Source organism: Mustela nigripes, chromosome 1 (assembly GCF_022355385.1).
Source record: "Mustela nigripes isolate SB6536 chromosome 1, MUSNIG.SB6536, whole genome shotgun sequence".
Classification (NCBI taxonomy): Eukaryota; Metazoa; Chordata; class Mammalia; order Carnivora; family Mustelidae; genus Mustela; species Mustela nigripes.
In genome coordinates, this window is record NC_081557.1 from 71,199,703 (window position 1) to 71,215,792 (window position 16,090).

Below are 16,090 nucleotides of genomic sequence, written 5' to 3' on the forward strand. Positions count from 1 at the left end.
CAGACCACATGGATATAGGGCCACCAGAGAATACAGGAGTGGGGTGCTCAGTTCCCACATGGTCTACATTAGTCAGCTGTTTGAGGGAACTTGCAGTCACATAAAACTCCTGCTAAGGTCATCTGGGTTGGAGCAGTTGGATATGTCAAAGTGTGTGGAAGTGGAGTGCACTCTTAACAAGCTTATGTAGCTAGTGTCTAGGCTTGGGCCTGGGGAAGAGAGGTGGTGCCCACTAGCTCTTTTGTTCCTGGAGAACTTTCCTAATGGTCCATTCCCCTCCAGCACATGCATTGAGATTAGTAGAGAAACAAAACAAAACAAAACAAAAACTCCCTCCTATAAACCCCAGGTATTTTTCACACTGCTGCTTCTATGCTGTATCTCTGTGAGTTGTTTTTTGTGCATCTCTTTAAGGTTGGGGACTCAGTTTCCTCTCACTCTTCTGGCTTTCCCAGATTTGAACCCACTAATTATTAAAATTCCAAGTGTTAAGCCCCTTTGATTATAAGAACTCTTGAAATTATGTCCCTCTTGTTTTCATGTGGGTTTCCTGTGCCCAGGGTGCTTGGTGTGAGGGTCTGTTCCTTTCCCCTTTCCATGCCCATAGTATCTCTTTCCCACAGAAAGTTCTGTGGGTCTGTTTTGCTCCCATCCTCACCTCCACCAATCCTATCCTCTTCAATGTGTCCTTTTCTCTAAATTTCTCTGTGGAGAGTCTGTGTTTAGAGAGTCTGTGTTAGAGTCATTTTCTGGGTTATTTATACTAATGCAGATGTTACCTAGTTATATCTATGTGGAGAGGTGAACTTAAGGTCCTTCTACTCCACCATTTTCTCTGAAAGTCCCTGTGCAATTGCTTTTTTAAATCAGTTAAGAAAATAAAAAAAATATATATATATATATATACATATATATATATATTTTGTTTCTTTTATAATTTTATAATTAACTTTATTGGTCCACTTTGTTCCTTTGTGTGGATTTGAGTTCTTCACAAGTGGTCATTCTTCTTCATATGGAAGAAATTCTTTTAGTATTTTCTGATTGGCAGGTTTGCTAGCAATAATTTCTCCTGGTATTTGTTTATCTAGAAAAGTTTTTATTTCGCTTCAGATTTGATAGATTATTTTACTGGATGTAGGAATTTATTGATAGATTTTTGTTTGTGTTTTCTCTGAGCACTTTAAATCTTATATCTCATGGCCTTCTGGCATTTATTTATTTATTTATTTATTTTCTAAGAAGTCAGCTGTGTCTTATTGGATTTTCCATTTTAAATGACACTTTCCCCCCCCCTCTTCCTGCTTTACAGATTTATTTCTTTTGTCTTTAACATTCAAAAGTTTTATTATAATGTGTGTTTGTGGTTCTCTTCATTTATCCTATTTGGAGGCTTTTTTTTTTTTAAGATTTTATTTATTTATATGAGAGAAAGAGTGAGCAGTATATAGAGAAGCACAAGTGGGGATAGGGGGAGATGCAGAGGGAGAGGGAGAAGCAGACTTTCTGCTGAATAGGAAGGCTGACACCAGGCTGCATCCCAGGATCCTGGGATCATGACCTGAGCCAAAGGCAGATGCTTAACCAACTGGGCTACCCAGGAACCTTATCCTATTTGGAAGTTTTTTGAATTCCCTTAATGTCTAAATTTTTCTTTCAACAAATTTCAATAAATTTCTAATGTTTTCAGTCATTATTATTTGAATGTTTTCCCTTCTCGTCTTTTTGTTCTAGTACTCTTAATGGATAGTCAGAAGAAAGGCAGACAAAGACAAGGAACCTCTAGCCTAAGAGGAAACCACCCTTAATGTATTTTACATCATCCTAGAAAGGACCTTCCACCTTTTCCCATGTAATAGGCAGATGACAAAACCTGATTGGATGACAGGCACATGAAGGGTTAATCAGATTACGAAAGCCCACTAAGCCCATAAAAATGCCTAGACTCAGAAACTCCAGTGGCAATTTTCTCAGGAGGTCTCCTCTATCTTTAGGAGCTTTGTATTAATTGCTGCCTACCACTCTTTGTCTGATCTACCACTTCATTCTTCGAAATGATGTGATCAAGAACCTTGGGCACTAAAGGAAAATAATTCCTGCAACACTCTCATTACATATATACTACTGTCTTAATAGAACCCTACATTTCTCTGAGTCCCTGGTAATTTTTCATTTTATCCCCTCTGTTCTTTGACTTGCATAATTATCACTATATCCTCAAGTTCCTAATTATTTTCTGCTGCCAGCTCAAATCCACTGTTGAAACTCTCTAATGAATTTTTGTTTACTTTTCAACTCCACAATTTCCTTTTGAATCTTTTTTATAACTTCTATCTTGTATTGATATTCTCTATTTGAAGCACTGTTGCTGTCATACCTTCCTTTATTTTCTATGCATGTTTTCCTTCTGTTCTATGAACATATTCATAATGACTACTTTGAAATCTTTTTTCTGTTAAAGCCAACATTTGCTCTTTCTCACAGGCAGTTTCTTTTGCATCTTTTAAAAATATTTCTATTGTATGGTTCATACTTTCCTTTGTTTTTTTATATCCCTTAATTTTGTTATTGAAAATTAAACATTTTGGGGGGCGCCTGGGTGGCTCAGTGGGTTAAGCCGCTGCCTTCGGCTCAGGTCATGATCTCAGGGTCCTGGGATCGAGTCCCGCATCGGGCTCTCTGCTCAGCAGGGAGCCTGCTTCCTCCTCTCTCTCTCTACCTGCCTCTCTGCCTACTTGTGATCTCTCTCTGTCAAATAAATAAATAAAATCTTTTAAAAAACAAAAAAAAAGAAAATTAAACATTTTATCTAATATAGCAACTCTTGGTTATTCCTGCATCTATGGGGCTTACTATTGTTTTCTTTTTATGTCTGTTTGTTTTTTGTTTTGGTTGCTTATTTGTTTAATGCATGGCTGGATTACACTATTGAAATCTATCTTTCATCTCCAATAGAGTTAAGTCTCATGTTGCTATTCTGGGAGGAGCAGCCTTAGATATGTGATGGTTACCTTGGGATGACTGTGATACTGGGCAGGGGTATTTTCCACTCTTCCTTTTATCATGTCCAGCTGTTAAAATCCACTAATTACCAGCAGACTGCTCTATTATTTTCAACAATATCCTGGGAAATAAGTTTCTCTACAAATTAATTCAATCAAAGTGTGAATCCTCTGAAGGAATAGCTTCTGAGGTCATTGTTTGATGTTTGTTCTGATGCCAGGAAGTTTCCTTCCAGCTATCTTATTTTCAGCTCTCTCCTACAAACTATCTATCCTGTACTCTAAACTGTGTCTTTATTAGAGCTGTGGGTCTTTTCCCAATTACCTTTCACCACAGTCTCCTCTGTTCTTGAGAATACCCTTAGGCTTAGACATATCCAAACTCTACTGCAAACAAAATTGATTCTTTTGGAATGAGATTAGGAGTTTCTTGTTTTATGACCTGATTCTCTGTTGCCTTCTTCCTGCCCCCAATATTTCTGAGTCAGATATTAGGAGCTGAAGGTGGGGATAATGGCATACTTCTTTTCAGTGACTCCTGGAGCTGCATACTTGGTGGAAGGGGCTGAAGCCTGAGGTAATTTTACCTTGTCTCTCCTGGTGTTGAACCACCCTTCAGGAGTCAAACAAATGTTATTGGGATCCCAGTATTCTGTGTGTCATGTTCAAGATAGAGAAACTGTTCTAAGAGTGAGGGTTAGTTAGAAGGAAGGCATCACCTCTCAGTTGTTAAGTGTCAGGAACATACCCTCCTCAGCAGGTCAATGAGGCCATAATGAGAAAGCCTGAAATCTTGTTCCCCTGAGGAAGAGAGCCCCAAGAAAGAACTGAGGGGAAAAGACTAAATGCATTTTTCACTGGAAGTATATGGAGTGGTCTCCACCTCAATGTGCTGAGAATATGGAAAGGGAGCAGTATTGGTTCAGTACCACATACTTGCATCCTTTACTTAATTTTTATAGATTTTCTTGCATATATATTCCTTCATTTACCAATTGCCCTTAGGAACATTTATAGAGGCTTTGAATTTCCTTTTTTTTTAATCATTTTTACTAATTTCCCTCGGAAGCAGGTCACCCGAATTACTGTTACTCCTGAAATCAATCACTAATAATGATCAGTTCCTAACGATATTTAATACAATTAAATGTTTATGTTGTCCTTCAATATACCTCTTATAGTTACAAAATAGAAAAACTAGTGTTAAAAATAACAATAAAATTCCTAGATACAGTATATTATACATTTGCAACTTAATTTTTATTCTTAAATTACCACACCATAGATGTTTTATCAAAATATTATCCTTTAAAAATATTTTAAGTAATTGTGAAGTTAGGCCTTCAAATTGATATGCAGTTAGATTTGCTTCATTTTATAAATTTTTTTTGTGTTTAGAGTTGGTTATTTATTACAATTTTTGTCTTGAATTATGTAAAATATTTACAAAATCAAAAAATGCAAGTTACATAAAAATGCACATTTACATTATTTTTATTCCTGCCTCCCTTTTCTTAAGCCCTTATCTATATTATAAATTCCTTTCTCCTCCTTTCTTTCCTTTCTTCCTACCTTCCTTCCATCCTTCCTTCTTTTTTTTTTCCTTTTCTTCCTTTGTCTTTTTTTTTTTATCTCTTTCTTTTAATTCCTCCTACCCTTCCTCTCTGTGTCTCTCTTCCGTCCCCTCCTATTTTTTGTAATATCAAAAACTGGATGTCATTCCTAGTTACTTAAAATATAATCTAAAACAATGTTAGCTCTCTTGAGGTCCTTACTTTAAGGTATTTATCTTTGATCTTGAGTTTTGATAGATTGCTAAAGGTAAGTAAATATTTTATATACCACTAGAGGATATTATGCTAAATGACATATATCCGAACAAGAAAAAAAAAAGAATAAACAAATGAACAAAAAAAAGAGTCAGGCCTATAAATACAAAGAACAAGTTGATCGTTGCCAGAAGGGAGGGAGTTGTGGGGAATGGGCAAAATAGATGAAGTGCAGCAGAAGATGCAGACTTCTAGTTAGGGAATGAATAAGTTATGGGAATAAAAGGCACAGCATAAATAAATTAGTCAACAATAGTGTAATGTGCTACGTGGTGATAGACACTGCTCTACTTAACATAGCATAATATATAAACTCATGGAATCACTATGTTGTACACCTGAAACTAATGTAAAATTTTACATCAACTATGCTTAAATAAATAAATAAATATTTGAACTTGAAGTTTGCATTGCCTACACTAGCAAAGGGCAGACTGTATAAGAGGTAATTACCAGGTGACAGGAGAAAAAAGGAATTGCTAAGATATTAAATGAAAATTAAAAAAGAACAGGGTTGGAAAAGCTGTGAACAAGCAACAAGGAAACAGATAAATACAACAACAACAATAACAATAACAATAACAACAAAATATTTGGAAAGAAGAGAACCAAATAGATAAAAACCCAAATTACGTAACCAGTGATATGCAAAATATTTTGAGCAGTGGGTTGAATAACCGAAGGTCTGGCTACCTCATCTCAATCTTTTTTTCATATTGAGATGTTTAAATAAATTTTTTAGAAGATTTTATTTATTTATTTGAGAGACAGAGATCACAAGTAGGCAGAGAAAGAGAAGCAGGCTCCCTGCTGAGCAGAGAGCCCGATGCGGGGCTTGATCCCAGGACTCCGAGATCATGACCTGAGCCGAAGGCAGAAGCTTAGCCCACTGAGCCACCCAGGCACCCCTAAAAATTTTTTTTGTGTTTCAGCTTTCCTGAATTAATTCATGTTGGACCAGATACCCTAACATACTTTAACTTTTTGGAGGAGCCCATATTTTCAATGGCAGATTTCAGAGAATTTTTTGTAATATTCATGACAATAGATAGGAAGTGTATGAAAATTGTATGTATACACATATATATATACACACACATATACCCGTGTACACACACACACACACACACACACACACATACACACACACACACATATATCTTGAAACTTGGAAAGATATTTAAATTGAGATGATGGGTCATCTGTATCCATTTGAAGGAGAGGGTCTATTTAAGAGACCATTAGACACTACTTGTATTTTCCTTCACAACTTAATAGCTCTTAATATTTGGCAGGGTTTCCCGGTTTTTTGTTTTGTTTTGTTTTGCTTTTCTGATTGCATTTATATACCTTTCTGTGTCCTTACAATTTCCTAGCTATACACTGTATTCACTTTCTTTGTAGAATTTCTTTTTTCTCTTATTTTTAAATTTCATATCAAAGCAATTTAGCAATATATAGGTGGAACAGTTAGTTGGAGTGGAGTGTTCTGGGTACTAATTTTCATCCTCGGGTGTGTTATTTCTGTAGAATATTCCCAAAGGTGCATTATGGTTTTCTACAAAACATTTCCCTGCTTGTTACCTTTTTTCAGCAACCTCATCTCAGCTATGCAACTGTGGGAACATATGGGCTTCAATGCTCTTTTCTTATACCAAATAGAGTAAAAAGTGACTGAAAAAATCAGTCTGAACAGACAAGCACACAAAGTGCTGGATTAAATGAGTTTAGTGATTTTTAATGCCATTTCTATTATATTGAAATAGGCTTGGCACTAGGGACTTTCTTTGCTTAGAAAAGCCTGAAAGAACGGGGATTTCTGTGCATTTTCATCTGAGCTGAGGGAGCTCTGTGCTGAATGCAGAACAGAGTCAGAGGGAACTGTTAACTGGAGATTAAGCTCTGACAATCAAGCTGCTTGCCAATAAATTTCAAACCCATCTATGCAAGTCATTCAATAACAGCAGACTTGCAAAACAATTAGTCAGCCCTTCCTGTTTAATTTCTGCAAAATGGGGCTGGACTGCCTGAGCTTTCATTTGCTCTGGAATAGTAAATGAAATGAGCCAGGAACATACTGAAGTCCTGAAGAACACCTGGTGCCCTATCACAGATTCTTTTATTTCTTTTCTTTTCCTTTTTTTTTTTTTTTAATTTAACTAAGGATGGGAGTGGACAAAATCTTACAAGCAGGAGAAACTAATTAAGCAGGGACACTGTTTTAAACCAAATCAAATATTTGTTGTATTGTCTACGGTCACTTTCTTTTAAGAAATTTTTGATTTTCCTGATTCCAAAGCAATTTTATAGGCATATTCATATGTAGTAGAGTGAATAAATAAATTATTTTTCAGACATAACCTAAATTCACCTATATAATCTCCTTGTCCAACCATGACTTTTCTATGGCTGTGTCTAATATTTCTTGAAATTATTAAACTTTCTTGGGAAAGGAGGTTGAAATGGGTGTGAGATATGATAAAGTGTATTTAGGACTATAATTCTAGAATTTCCACTTGTGTATAGAGGTCATTTTAGCAGGTAAATTATTCCACAAATAAAGACATTTTTATGTATTCTCTGAGGTTTACTTTTTACATTCCATACTCAATGTATATACATGTTGTCATGAATAGAAATGTGAAATGAATAGACTTCCTCATTAAGCCAATTTTAATTTCGATATCAACTCTACTACTAACTGGGCAATATTGTGATTTTATGCATGAAAGTTAGTCTTTGGGAGTCATTGTGTCTATCTTCAAATTGTAATAACATTGATATTATAAATAAATAAGATGATGCTTATAAAGCCCTTAATTCAATATCAGTTGCAGAATTACTACTAAATATGTATTATTTGTGTTTAATCTCTGCATACATAAACTTACATATTTTATAAACCAGAAGTCATGCTATATATACTGTTTTATAAACTACTGTTTTTACTTAGTATACTTTATATCTTTTTGAATAATGTGAATATACAGTGTACAGCATAATAAATTTTATAATTTATCATAACTTTGAATGTCTGTCCAGTTTTTCAATGTACATATGCACCCTGTTATTCAGCAATCAAATATCTCCATTTCTTGCTGTAATAAAAATGCTTCAGTGAATGAACTTTAACCTAAATCTTTGCATTTTTCCTTTATTTTCCAAGTATACAATGATAAAAGAATAATATTGAGATAAAAGTTTCTATTCAAAAGTTAAACTTTTGTATACATTTTGAAATTGCCTGACCTAATAGTTATATTAATTTCTGTTTAATAAAGGGTTAATCCTGATATATATTCCAAAGTTAGTTTTTACCTTTTTGTAATTGTATCTGTAATGCTAAGAAATATTAACTATATTTTGAACAAAATGTACTCTACATTTCTGACTCGAAACTACAACTATGTAAACAAATTCTGAAATGTTGATAATATTGCATGGATGAATTAAAATTGTAGGTGTTTTCCAGAAGTATTTATATCTTATATTTTCACAGAACAAGGAATACATCGTCAAGGAATAATCAAGGAATTATTATTATTATTTTTTAAAGATTTTATGTATTCATTTGACAGGCAGAGATCACAAATATGCAGAGAGGCAGGCAGCGAGAGAGGAGGAAGCAGGCTCTCTCTCAGAGAGAGCCTGCTGAATGCGGGGCTCGATTCCAGGACCCTGGGATCATGACTTGAGCCGAAAGCAGAGGCTTTAACCCACTGAACCACCCAGGTGCCTCTAATCAAGGAATTATTAAAAGTAAGTGATATTTTCCAGACTTTTCTCCTTAAATAGTCAACTATTTGTGCTCTATAGGTAGAGGAAATAAGCTTGCATATTAATAAAACATTGACTATATCTTAAAAATAATGAATTATTTGTCAAGTTCATGACAGAGTGAAGGAAACATTGTGGAGAACAAGAAGCTAAGAGAAAGTTGCTCAGAAACATTTAGTCCCTGGTGATGAGGCTGAATCTAAGGCATTACTGGTGAGGTGAGCAAAGCGAGGAAGGGACAGATAATTGATAATTTAAAGTGGCAGAATTACCAGGACTTGGTCATCAGTTTCATGTGGAGGGCAAGAGATGGGCCTTCTATCTCTGTTCCAGAATGAGTGTCACTCTATCTCTGCACTTATATTAATTTTTTACTTATATTAATATTTTCTACTTTCATTAATTCTCTACTTATATTTTTCTGCTTATATTAATTTTATATTTATATTAATATTTCTTACTGCACTATATGTCTTTTAATAGATAATCCATATTTAAGTGTATCTGTATTTTTTACATCTAGCACATTATGTTTTGAACACATTAATTGGATTAAATTAGAGATTCAAGAACTATGGTGCTGGGCTCCTGGGTGGCTCAGTGGGTTAAGCCACTGCCTTTGGCTCAGGTCATGATCTCAGGGTCCTGGGATCAGAGTCCCGCATCGGGCTCTCTGCTCAGCAGGGAGCCTGCTTCCTCCTCTCTCTCTCTGCCTGCCTCTCTGCCTATTTGTGATCTCTCTCTGTCAAATAAATAAATAAAATCTTTAAAAAAAAAAAAAAACCTAAAAAAAAAAAAAAAGAACTATGGTGCTACTCATATATTTATATTACTTTAGAATTATATAAATACTGGTATGTCTGGGTGGTTCTGTTGATTCAGTGTCTGACTCCCGATTTTGGCTCAGGTCATGATCTCAGGGTCATGATCTCAGGGTCATGAAATTAGGGTCATGGTATCACACCCCATATCAGGCTCCATTATGGGCAAGGATCCTGCTTAAAATTCTCTTTCTCTCTCTCTCTCTCTGCCCCTCCCCCCAACTCATGCTTTCTCTCTTAGAGAGAGAAAGAGTTATGTAAATACTATCTGTGACTAAAGATTCTGAGAAACCATAATAGATTGTGAATGTTGTTCTAAAGGACCAGGATATAAAGAGACTATTAAACTTGTCACCAACAAATATAAGTTTCAACCTCCATCAGTTCCCTAAACACTGGAGATACTTAATGGGGACCTATTCTGGATTTCCACCATCTGTCAGGTCTGCCTTAACCCTAATGGTCCCAAATGGAGCCCCTACCATTATGATTATATTCTAAGAATCAACAATCAAAATATAAGAGAAATTTTAAAAGGTGAGCAGCAGTTGATCTTTAAACCTAAAAAAATGAACAAACAATAAAAAAAACTACAGGACTGTCACATAGATACCCTTGCATAATAAAAAATCTGACACTTAATGAGGATAGTCACATGGCCACAGTCACAGTTTCTGTAAACAGATAAATTTCAGGTTAATTTAACAGATTAATTTTCTTTAGTATGGAAGACATAAGAAACAGAACAACTCCCCCCACCCCCAAGAATCCTAGTTTTAGGCTATGGCAATATTTGTGTGCAGCATTTCTGCAAATCATAGCACATACTCAGTACTTTAAGAGAAAAGTAATGCCAATAAAATCTCACCCAGTTTCTGCCTCTAGCTAATTGTTTAGAGTCTTGGGGTACCAGAGATTTCTTTCTATTAATATGAATGTGGCTTCTTATGGTGCAGAGACCTTTAAAAAACAAGAAATCTGCTTTCCATTACACCAATTCCATCCACTATGTGATGCATGATGGTAGCATGAGAATAAGATACCCGCAATTAAAATCTCCATCTGGAAAAGAGGATATTCATTATCTGCAAAAATAATTATATCTTTCTAGGCACAAATAGAAGTATCTATTTTTATAGTAATACATGTTATTCTGTGAGTCTATCCAGAAGCTCTGGTCCTATTCTGTGAGGGGAAATAATCCTGCTCATTTTCTGCTATTATTTCTGGCTCTCATTTCTGGGTAGTCTCTCCACATCTTTGACCTGTACAGGCAAAAGTGAAGCTATCGTTAAAGAGTATTCACTTTTGCAGTTCCAATAGCTGTAACTGGCTCCTTTATGCTGGTGCAAAATTGAGGCTGGCCAGGGTTGCATTAGAGGTTTAAATCCAAGTATACATTGACCAGAACTATGGTATCTTTGGCAACATAATCCCCCCCACACCAATACCCTAGTAGATGTTTGCAAGTAACCACAGTCAAAAATCTTGCTTAGACCTACTTTTAAGCTGTGCATTTCTTATTGTTTTTCTTTTGGCATATCTTTGCTACTGCACTCATGTCTCTCTGAGAGAGATATTAGTGAAAATGTCTTGAAGAAAATCAGGGCAATAGTCATGTCTGGCTAAGGATTTCTCTTCATCATTGTTTTTGGGTGTGCTTCAATTTGCTACTCAGTCGCAATGAATCTTTTAAATTTACTAATATTCTGAAGTAACTGCAGCCTCCAGCAGCTTAGATTTCAGGCAGTAGACAGATTCTTCCTTGGCAAAGCTATACTCCCTTCCACTTCCCTTTGCAGATGAATTGGTTCTAACCTGAGTTTTCCTTTATTTGGGGGACTTTGTTATATGCCAAAATGAAACAAAACAAAACAAACAAACAAAAAAAAACATTTCCAGGTACTCAATTCTGATTCATTATTTGAATAATGAATTAGAATATTCATTATTCGAATAATGAATGATGAGAAGAAAAGTGTTTGAAACAAGATATAAATACTTTTCCTCTCTTTCATAAACTTATTATATAGTTAAGTGATCAGAGTAAGGAGGGAGACTGGAATCCATAGAGTCCTCAAAAATCCAGACTTCTTCCACCTTTTTAGGAAAAAGTTAATCCTGGTCCTCATCACTGATGAAGAATATCTTGTTACCACACCCATTAGTCGAGTAGTAAGATGTAAGAAACAGGGTTAAAAAGTGAGGAAAAATCATGTTTCAAATGTCCAAGTAAATTTCCCATGAATTTACACTTCATGTTTCTGAGAATGTTCCATTGGCCAGAAACATAGTCATGTGATCACAAATAAATGTGATGTGAGTTGGTAAATACAGCCTTTGCTCTCACAGAGCACATTCAGGTTAAATGCTCTTATCATTGGGGGGGGCGGTGGCGAAGAAATGATGAATACTGTAGAAGGAAGTTCTCTCTGCCGTATTATATAAACCACCAATTCCACCAATCAGTTTTCTTCTGATTGTCAAGTATTTCTTAGTTATTGGATATATTCTGAACTATAAGATCTACTTATTCAATCATTGGAAAACTTCTGTATCATTAGCAATAATTTCATTTTTAAGCCAATAGCTTATTCTTATAAGTATCAATTGCTCTATCTTCTGAAAAACAAGACCAAAACCAAACAAAAGTATGTTTTTCTTCTCAGTAAAATAACACAGTTTCTTTATTTGGTCTATACTGAGACAAGAAGACTACTGGAAATCAGCCTGAAGCATTTTGACGTTCATATGATTGATCAACTCCCATTTCATATTTTTCCTAACTCTGCCCTTAAACCCTGATGCATTTCATCATCCTGTACCCCATATAGTACTACCCATCATCTCACCTTCTGACTGATATTACTCAACAGGAAAGATTCACTGCTGTTATCTTTTTACAGGAACACCTATTACTGTGCTAGAAAGGGCAGGATGCACAAATCTTATTTTCTTTACTTTCACTTCCTAACAGGTTAGAAAATCTCATGAACAATTTCTAATATGAAGAACACTTGACATTTTCTTCAATTTTAAACTTCCCATCATTTATAATATTTCCATCATGAGTTTAGACCTGTCAGAAGGCATAAAAAGTCAGAGACTTTTGCAAAGTTTATTAGAAAAAAAAATAATAAAGTAAGTTAGAGAACTGTTGCTGAGTGCTTCCAAAAACGTCATGTAGTATAATAGGATAAAATTAAACTAAGCAACTTTTCACTATAATGGTTAAGTAGAAATAACTAACACCAAGCATAAACTGAAAAACTAAGGAACCAATATTACATGTCATTCCATCTGATAGACAATCTGTCTGGAATGAGAAAAATTGTTCCCATACTCAGATCAGTGTTTAGAACATATTTAACCACATTTTACTCAAATAACTAAAATTTGTTTTTAACCTAACTGTTTCTAAAGCTATTAAGTGTCACAAAAAATACTACAGTGAGATTTTTAATTTTACTGATATTTTGTATCTTCTTCCATTTTGATAAATCTTACAAACTATGTACTCTCAGAGACAGTAAAAAGAAACACTAATGAATGAATAATTGTTAAAATAATTTATTTTTCTGCTTTAAAATTATATTTCTGTCTTTCTTGGTTAAAAGGGAGAATTTTCTTTTGTGAAATGATATTTATAATATATTTTCCCAATATTTTCCTGTTATTTCAAACTTAGAACTTTTACAATATTAGCATATCTTACATTGTCATTGGATATTGTTTTCTGAAGAGCTGGAAACAATTACTTCATACATAAGTTAAGGGTGTTAAAATAGTCAGAAATCCTTATTTAGTACCTTAATCTGTCATTCTTTGTAATAAAAGTTCCACAGTATTGACATAATTTAGATAAGTTTATTTTTATTTCATATCTCCAATATACAATGTAATATTATTGTAATACCAAGGCCTGATGTTTGAATGTCTTATGGTAATTATGTTAATTTCAGACTTGGTCTTGACATTACTTCCAACATTTCAATTGGAACCATTTACTTTCAACCCCACAATTATTCTTACCCAGATAGCTATTTTTTTCTATATGATTATTTCCCCAGGAAAATTACATTTAAAAAGGTCTTAAGGAAATATAAATGTCAGTATGCAAACTTGTAACTGTTGTTCTTGTTACTACCAGTATATGTTTGCTATTGTGTTTTCCTATCTCTTTGTATCCTACATATCTCCACTAATTCAGAAAACTTGTAAAATTTTTATCTCACATTGTACTGTACAGTCTACTAATATATATGAGGATTAATTTAGTCAATGATACCATAAGCAATACATTTCACAATTTGAATTTTCTTATAATCCCTTCTACAATCATTTTTTCAAGGCTCTTTTCCTACATGGTCATGAATATATCATGCCAGCTCTAAAATCACCTGGCTCATTGATAATTCTTAAAACTAGTCAAGTGGCCATAGGACCAAAGACCTCACTGGTGTCTTTCTTATAGTTTTGTTTGCCACCCTGCCTGTACTGTGCAATAGTGATATAAAACCAAAATAAGCCTTCAAGACCAATACTAACTTCATTCCCCTATCATATCTTTTTCTTTACTAAAAACCTTAGGTCTAATTTATTCTTTTTATTTCTTTTTCAACTACAGGGAAGATTTATTTAATTTATTTTAAGAGAAAGGATATATTTTCAGTTAAGTTCTATTAGAAAAACTGTCCTGATTGCAAACAGTAGACTTTTCAATTTTCCTTGGTCTCCTTTTACATAGTTTGTGAAAGTTGTTTGAATTCATGTTCAAAAGTTAATGGTTAGTATTTTTTTTTTAAGATTTTATTTATTTATTTGACAGACAGAGATCACAAGTAGGCAGAGAGGCAGGCAGAGAGAGAGAGAGGAGTTAGCAGGCTCCCCACAGAGCAGAGAGCCCCATGCGGGGATCGATCCCAGGACCCCGGGATCATGACCTGAGCCGAAGGCCGAGGCTTTAACCCACTGAGCCACCCAGGCGCCCCAATGGTTACTATTTTAATAGCAAAACAATTTTCCTAACCTTCATCAAAATGTCAGTCAACTCAATGGTAAAATAATGTAGCTGTGTTGATTAAATGACAGGAAATACTATATGTATTATATGTAGTAAGTATGCATAAAATCATGTTCAATAAAATGGCAGCTATTATTTATAAGTAGATCAACAGAAATTTCAAATCAAAAACAAATATTTTCAAGCATCTGTATCTACAGTTCTTTTGCACATCTGTGCAAATGTGTTTTTGTTGATAGTTGTAAATAGTAGGAAGATATTTCCGTTAATACTAATATACTTTGTATTCAGATAAAGCATTCTCACGTTTAAGGGTAGAACATTGATAAGCTGTTAATGGTTGCTGAAGGGAATTTTCCTCCCATGTTCAAAAGTTATGTTCTTGCATTTGTCAAGACTTCCACTGAGGTTAAAAACTAATTTATGTTCTTGACATTTCCACTTCTCTTTAAATACTCCTGTGACTAGTTAGTCACATACAGGATTTTAACTCCTAATCTTGTGCAGTTTAAATGACTTTATAGGTTGACACTTTTCAATATGTGATAATGATACACCAGAAAGATATTATAAACCACTGATATAGAATCTTTAAATGATCTAGGAATTCTTTTCTATTCTGGAAGAGCAAACTCGTTTCACTTATGACACTCTTTTCTCCTTTTGTTCCCTTGATCTTCTATTCATACGCCTTTAAGGCAAAATATATGACATCATTACTTTTATTACCAGTAAAACTGGACTTAAGCCTCCAATTTTTTTTTAAGTTTGCCAGGAAGTTCTATATGTACATGGTCACTGTTCTTCATAAAGATATTGATTAAGTTGACTTTGGGGCTATTTTGAAATTCTCCCTTCTATTTTCCTACATTTTTATTTATCAACAATCTCTATGTCACTTCCTTTTGAAATTGACTTTGATTCTCCTCTTTCATAATTTCTATTTATGAAATATTTGGATTAATGACTTAAATACTTTGTACGACCATAGAAAACAAAAACTTTCAAAATTCTGCTCATTTAACTGATATTTTCCTTGAGAAACTTACATATTTCTCTAACATGAATTTTTCCAAACTTAACTTTTATAATTACCATTACTTTTCCAATAAACGAGAGAGTACCATGTTACTTATTTCATATATCTTGAAGGCTACTGTTGGGATGTCAGAGCACTGAATCATTTCATTTACAAATTGCTTCTTTCCTCCTACTTTACAGTATCCCTACCCATTCTAATAAAGTGGACTTTTTAAGTCATTCACACAGGCTTGTGAAAAACATTAGCTAAATACTCCCAACCCTGTTTACTTTTCCTGAGCCCACATAAAGTTATTTTCCAGGCTACCTATGTGGTCGGTCAGGTCCAGGTCATGAGAAGGCATTTAGTTAACTGATGTAACTAAATGTGACATATACCAATTTGCATTTTGGCTCTTATTATTTCCCAAGAAATCTTTGACTAATCCTCTTTCTCATACTTATGCTGCTGGAAATGAAGAATTCTGAGAGATGCTATGGCATAATAGAGAAATTTGACGCCTTCCATTAACTAAAGAGAGACATCCAAAAAGATTCATCTGGTATATGTAAGATTGTGACTAGAATGAAAAGTAAATATCTATTGGGAAAAATCTC